Source organism: Chenopodium album, chromosome 7 (assembly GCF_948465745.1).
Source record: "Chenopodium album chromosome 7, dcCheAlbu1.1, whole genome shotgun sequence".
In the NCBI taxonomy this organism is placed as follows: Eukaryota; Viridiplantae; Streptophyta; class Magnoliopsida; order Caryophyllales; family Amaranthaceae; genus Chenopodium; species Chenopodium album.
In genome coordinates this window covers 61724199-61732146 of record NC_137840.1, presented here as the reverse complement: position 1 = coordinate 61732146, position 7948 = coordinate 61724199, and the positions used below count along the sequence as shown (strand labels likewise).

Below are 7948 nucleotides of genomic sequence, written 5' to 3'. Positions count from 1 at the left end.
AAATAATATAAAAATGGGGGGGGGGGGGTTTGTAAATATGCACACGAGTTCACCACAAGTAATTAGCCACGTGTTGATCGTTTTGGATCGTAACCATTACAAGTCCAAAGCAGATTTTAGCTACCCAATTAAAAAAAAGGTTAATTCCTTTCACATAAAGGAAACAATGACACCAATCAATTGTCATAAATCTACTTTGACACACACCTCCCCACACGCTATTCGAAAAAAGGTGGAAATCTTCCACTGGTACGAAGATTCTTCTACTCTTCCCATTATCCCTAAATTCTCTATTTTACACACATTGTGCTCTACCCTAATAGTTTGATATAAAAATATCTACAACTATGCCATTAACCCTAAACCCTAAACCCTAAACCCTAAAACCTAAAGCCTAACCCTAAACCCTAAACCCTTAACCCTATATCTTAAACCCTAAACCTTAACTCAAAGTTCTAAACCCTAATCCATAAACCATTAACCCTAAACCCTTAATCATTATACAAAAAAAATGATACTTATTGAGGTGATAGGTTTCGAGAGACACTGCATCTAACACATGATATCATATACCCTGATGTATAGCCATATATAATCATTGAGCACTTAAACTCAAAATGAAAATAACACTTCAACTATATGTGTATTTATTTATTATTAGACAAGTAACAATATATATAGATATGTCAAAAATAGATGATCACTGTATGTAAGGGGTGATTATGATGCGAGTCAAGTTGAACTTTTATTAGTGTGCAAATTGTGTCCCTAATAATATAATATTTTATTTAGTTTCCCCTTCTTTTTTTGGAATAAAATTCAGTGTAACATATTCTTACTTCTTTTTACTGTCCGTACATTAAAATCGCGCATAATTTTTTTTTTTTGGAAATCAATAAGGTATACAATGTTAACGTTCTTATATTATTTTAAAATAATAATTTATAAAGTGATTTAAGGGCCTCAAGGGTTTTCAAGTCGAGCATGATTACACTTAAAAGAAATCATATACGCATTTTAAAAATACGTGGTATGAATAATTAATTAACTTATTATTTGGAAATTGATTGGTTTGGATATACTATCGTACTTGTATTTATACGCTAATTAATCTGATCAAATTGCAGGAGACTAATTTGTTTCAATTTGTATCTTTAAAAAAGTTTGATGAAGACGCTGGATTGGTTTCATTCCAGTAATCAAATTCATACTTACGACAGTTTGGGTATTACATTTTGTGTAAGGGTCGAAAGTAGCCTTCAACTTTTCTACGACCTAGTGAATATAATCCAAACGGTCAAAAATCGAATCAAAATTCGAATCTACTTCATAATTACATTTTGCGCCTGTATTCACACAAATTCAGCCGAAGCATGCTTTAATATGTTAACTCTTGTGAAAAGACCACACACATAGTCTATTACCTAGGTTCTTTTTTCTTGTTGTAGCATTAGTAGGGGCATTGGTTGGCATCCAATTGTCAATGTTAAGGGCACAAAAAAATTTAGCTACTAGATTATAGAGGGGAGATTGCTTGTTTTGAAAGCAATTAAACGTCTAATTGTATTAGGATATTTAGGAAATATCATATAGTTAGGAGAGTAATTATTTGTCATGATATCTTTCCTATTTCCTCATCTTCTCTTGTTTCCATGTTTATCTAGGACTAGGATTCTAGACATCTTTGTATAATATATTTCGTATGTTTCCTTCAATGAAAGCTAAGCTATTCCTCACCTAATTCTGCCTAATTCTACAAATTGTCTATTTTAATGGCAAATAGACATCTATTTTATACGAACGAAGAATAAAATTTTTAATACTAAATTTACTACTTTAAGTCATATTTTACCGAGCTTAAAAGGGAAAAATTATGTGAGACCTAATCGTTGGCTCTTTCCTTTTTTCTGTATTATTTGTCTTGTAAAATAATGTGTAGTAAATGTCGTTGTTCACTATAACTACGTGTAGAAACACTTAAAATGAGGAAATGGTGGATGTTATTTTAGAATTAGTGGTAAAAACACTGCCTTGTAGAGACAAGCAACTTCATTATAAACATAGTTTAGGCTAATTGCCATACTAGGTACTATGTATATAATGTTGCACGTGCTCTAGAATTGTGAACTTGTTAAAACTAAATTATGCTTGTCTATTAGGTCGTCCTACACATTAGGATTTTTTTATAAAGTTCACGTGTCAGTATAGAATCATAATACTATGGACACCTGTCCTTCAACTTACCTCCTTGACCCTCTATAAAAGGGTTGTGATTTTTGTTGAAAACGCACACCGCCATCTTATTCAAATTCCAATTTCTCCTTGTAATACAAACCTCTTGAAATGGCAAACGCAACTTTTGACCCCCAAAACCCGGTTTACCCACCTGCTATGCCGTTACAACACCCAACAAAACAACTTTCTGTGACCCTAACACTGCCGGCAAGCCTGAAATGAACTTCAATAAGTTCATGTATTTTGCACCCAAACCCGGTAGTGGTAACCTTCAAATTGTGAGTGATCAATGCATTCGGGACATCATAAGGAGCCCGGAGAGCCCATGGGAGCCTAAGTTGATTGGCATGGTTATGATTGGCCCGGGAGGTGCCCCTGTTCATGCTCATCTACCAAATTTGGTAGACCTTATGGGGGTAGTTGATATGAAGGAGCTGTTTGAGAAGCTGCACAAGGAGGTCATTGCTTACGACCCCAACGAGATAAGTGAGGTAATCCCTGATTTTCTTCTGGATGTAACTGATCCTACTCCTGTCTTAGCCATTGAGGGACATGTGTACCCCCTCACCATTAGGAAGGTGAATACTGAACTTGCTTGCTATTCTGATGGTTTTCAAGTGTTCTATTTGCATTCCAAAATAAGTGAATTCATTGTTACGGTGTGTGCTAGTAAGTATATGGTTGATCCATTTATGAGATATGTGGATGTGCACCTTAAGTCTAAGTATGAAGAAAAATGTGATGCATTCGCTTTAGGTTCATCTGTTGTACTGTGGAATGCACGTGGTGTGAGTCGCCCTTCTTTTAAGGGAAATGCCCTCAAAATTGTTCGTGTTCACAACCCTATCATATTCATAATCACTTCACAACCCTATCATATTCATAATCACGAAGGTTAGAATTTCTAGAAAGTCCTTTAAGGATATTGTTAGATCATTTAATTATGAAGCTAATTGGAACTTGGATGAAAGTGTAGGGAATGCTGGTGGTGTTGCTGTGATATGGGATGAAAAAAAGTTGTGCCTGGAGAGTTCAATATTGCTGCTATTGCTGTCGATGAATGCCCACTGAGGATGGTTGGGTTGTTGAAGGTAATATTCCAATTTTTTTTAAAAAAATGTTTGATGAATTATGCAAGGTTTTGTTACAATATTTAACTTTGGTTTTTGGTCATATGTAGGTTGTCGCACCTAAGGAGGAGGAGGAGGTGACTGCTTGAGGAGGCTGGTCTGAGGTGGTGTTGGAAAAGGCTAGGTGTACTGAATGTTGGCCGTTGAGGCTCAATCTTCGTGCTTGTTTATGTTAAATTATGTAATTCGTAGTCTAGGTGGCTACGGCCTTTGTTTGTATAAGACTATGATGTTATGTTCTATGTGTGATCGTACAACTTGGCCTACTAAGGCCCTATCGTGTAGTATTTAAGGCAACGATGATTGCCATGTTATGTAATGTATATGTGAACTATGGTTTATCGTGGTATGAATATGTTTTATGTGTTTATTATGACTTGTTTAATTTAATTTTATTATGTTTTAATATTTATTTAACGAAATGTTAATAATATATTGGTACTAGGATTGCTAATCATGAGGGAAAAAAGAAATAGTAATCGGATTTATTAATCCAATTAGAATTATAAGAACTGGGTTGATGTCCTTGTATAATGCTTCACTACAATCAAATGCTTTTTTTAATTGGGAGTTAATCGAAACTGAAGCACACTTTGAGTGGGTTGGGTTAGTGTAATTTTATGGGCTTGTATTCAAGTAATGCAACAATACCATTTTCTGTAGGCCTATTTTTCTGTGTTGGCTATATATGCTCCAAAAATGTGTAGTCAACCTACTCTGAAAGAAAAGAATATGTTACAATGCAAATATGTTCATTACAAGGACTTAAATATTGAATATTAGTACAACAATAACTATTCCAATTATTAGAAGAAATTAGAATATTACAAAGACTTAAATGAAATCATATTAGTACAACAATAACTATTCCAATTATTAGAAATTAGAATATTACAACATTGACCCTAAAATTAATCACCCACACCCATACACAGACAAAGAGTTAATTATAGAATACAATGTTCCGGCTCGCACAATTAAGAGGGACAACAGTGCACCATTTCTGACCGATTATTGCAAATAGCTGCTTTTTCAGGCATTCCTGATTGAAAGACAAAGAATGATTATGTGAATTGGGTCGCCAAAAGATTGACAATTACTACAAAATTAAGTGACTTACTTTGTTATTGAGTAAATGAATACAGGGTGATGGATGTACTAGACCAAGCAAACAGGTCTGCGTTGGCTCTCCAAACTTCGCAAATAGCCATGTGTTACTCCTAGCTGGAATGTCATCACAACATATTTAAATACCTACAATATTTTACGAAATTAGACAAAATGTCCGATGAAACTACATCCGTCACCCACAACAAGCAAGTAGGAGTGGTATAATAACAAACCTCAGTCACTATTGCCATGAATTCAGAAGTTGGACATTGTATAAAACTATTCACTAAACGTAGCAGGCAATGAATACCTTGTATACCTCTGCCAAAAAACACCAATGGTGCCTGCAGAACCCCAGTAGGTATAAATCAGTGCAAGCTAGTTATAACAACCATAAACAGTACCCAAATACAGAGTCGGGAAAAAAAACACATAGATGACCTTGTCACACACTTCAGGAGTAGTATGATCCCAATTAGAACGGGTCATCTGAAATAAAACCATCCTAACAAACTGTTATACACATCGTGATTGAATTTATATTGGAGATGCAAAAGTATATTTAATGGGAAAAGGCTAATATACTAACCCATGCAGCTATTCGACTTAGAACAGGCAGAACTTCTAGTGATATCGACTTATACGTGAAAACACAAGACAGGGCCATTATGTCGCGCGTAAAAATTACCAAGTTTATAAATGCAGTCAAGCATAGCAACGACACTGACCATTTGATTGTCTTAAGAACATTAGTTTCTGAATAAACAGACCTTACAGTAGAGAAATGTGGAGCTATAAAACCTGAACTAGTGCTCAAACTACTAGCATTGCTCCAACCAGAACGCAGAATGGACAAATCAACAGAACTGCGCTTACGCCTCTTGCATTGATGTGGAAAAGAATTTGATGGTGCTCCACGCCTCCGCTTCACTTTTTCTCTAACATTAGGAGGCTTAACGAAATCATGGACAACAGCCTGTCATATAAACACAATAGGTTCAATCCAATTCAATAAACGAACATATGGCAATGCATAGTAAAAAGAATATAAATCCACCAGTGAGAAAGCTGGTCCTTCACTATCTCTAGCTTCCTTCGGGTGGGTCTCCCCGTACGCCACATCCACGGTCTACCAACAAAATACATGCAACATTACTTATTAGTATCTCCTAACCCAAAGTGACCCCTTAACTCATAAAAAAATAATCAGCAAAAAAATTTATAACTTACCCCCAAATGACCATAATCACCTCCAACACCAAATCAATCCTCCTTTGTGGCAAGTAATCTTATGTTGTTCCCACACCTTAATTCGTGGGAACTCACCCTACGTAACTGAAAACAGTTCAACTTGTCAAGATAAAAACCTGCATCAAAACAACAGTGTCTTTAATAATTCATTAAAAGGGCCAGTTTAGCATACACTTATGGTTTTCAAGGCAAAAAGAATACTCACCACTGCAAATATTGTACACCCTCCACAACCCCCTACAACCCCAATTGAATAAAAACGTCGAGCAAAACTATGCACACTCTCCATCAACTTATTCAAAACCAAGTCACACCAATTGTACGAGGCTGCATTTACAGCGCAAGTAAGCGTGGGAATCAAATCAGAAGCCAACCTGGGTGCTTGGGTAGGACATAAAATCATTTCTAGTGACAATAATAAGAACAACATCTTAAACTCCTCCTCTTCATGTTCCTCCCAATGACCCTCAACCCTTTCCATAATTTTAGAATTAACCGGAATGCCGACAGAGGTATATACCCGACCAGCATACTTACGAGACTTTGTCACGGAGGGTTGACCATATTTTTGCTGAAAACTGTACACCTTTTCTTGCAATTCAATTGACAGAGATTTAGCGGTTGGAACAATTAAGCCCCCATTAGGAATACCTAACAACCAATGCACCTGATTGGCAGAAAACCTAAAATGATTTCCATCCGGGGAAATAAACACACTATTCAACGGATCAATACGACTCATTAACCAACACCCCAACTGCCGAGGTAAGTGCATGTCCATTGGAATATTCAACAACCCACCAAAACCCATTTCATTAACCCAACGGGTTCTCCTCTCATCAAATGTGTGGCATATTCTAGAAAATGTCTCAATACGACATTTCATATTAGGTGGCTGCAAATTATAGGTCCCACATAAGAGAAATAAACAACAATTCAGGAATTATATTTACTTTTAAAGACATTGAATACATGACATACTCGACCAAACACTTCCACTTGTTGCTTGATGACCTCGCCCTTTGCCTTTACTCTACCACCAACACTAACACTATCATCCTTCAAAACCAAATACAACAGTTCAGTTTCAAACTCACTACAAAAAATGCTCTAAAAAATTTAAAGCAATACACCCTATGAAATTTCATACCAAAAACAGTTGAGTTGATAGAACTTTTGTTTCAGAACTTGAATTTCGTTTCTTAGCCTGTATCCATCACAAAATCACAGCTTTCAATCAACACACAAAATTGCCACTTGATCATCAGAATTAACCCATAGAATGAAAAAATAAAAATGACAATAAAGATAACTCATTTACCATTGAAGTTGTTCCCCACCACCAAAAAATTGCACACCACACTCCAACCGATCAAGATAAACAATATAAGCAAGCTCTGGCTACATAAACAACCAAAATCCATATGTTCAAACTGAATTCCATATAGTAATTATAGACATAATTCTTTATTTTTACTTAAACAAGATCACAGTACATATTAACTTATAATTGACAGCACTTAATAATGGATTTGCTATTCCAGAAGGTATGCAGCTTCATAATTAAAATCAATTAGTATTACACAATAAGTTTTCACAAACACATATCCAATTGATTTCGCAAACAACATCTCAGCAATAACCATAACCGATTTATTGGCAAACAACAATTCATTAATAACCAAATTCAATTTCGCAAACAACAATTAATTAATAACAATTATTAATTCTAGGGCTAATTTTATTCACCAAAAGGGTTATATTCATTCAATTGATTTCGCAAACAATAATTATGCAACTCAACAATTTCTTTACCTCAACCGCAGCAGCAACTCAATCGCAAATCCACATTAGCTATATCGGCTTGAAATTGCTCGAACGGTTAGTGAGTTAAGTAGGCTTCCCTGCATGTGCCCCTTAATCGGATAATCGCTTCGCGATGAATTCTCTTCCTCAATTCTCTCACTAGCATGTGCAACATTCACTCTCTTCCCAGGAATTGTATCTAGGGTTTGGGTTAACGTTTGTTTACAAAGTCGTTAGTCAAACATTTGACTGGAAACTAACGACTAAGAACCGTGAAGTAGCAAGTTGTTGCAAAAAGACATTTTTAACCCCAAGATAAACAAAAGTCGTTTCTCTCGGAGATAAATTTGAATTCGCCGTTTTTAAACCCTTTGTGTACTATTAGTAGCCCTTTTGTATTAATCGATTAGTCATCA

At 35.6% G+C, this 7948-nt stretch overlaps 1 long non-coding RNA gene across 1 annotated transcript; it reads right to left on the bottom strand.

Annotated features, from left to right (window-relative positions):
• Window positions 1–6708: 6708 nt before the first annotated feature.
• Window positions 6709–7126, bottom strand: LOC145638032 (uncharacterized). Its single transcript, XR_014114593.1, has 3 exons — window positions 7048–7126; window positions 6877–6933; window positions 6709–6785 (listed from the first exon to the last, which is right to left on the bottom strand). It is a non-coding gene; the product is annotated as an uncharacterized LOC145638032 (long non-coding RNA).
• Between the last annotated feature and the right edge of the window lie 822 nt (window positions 7127–7948).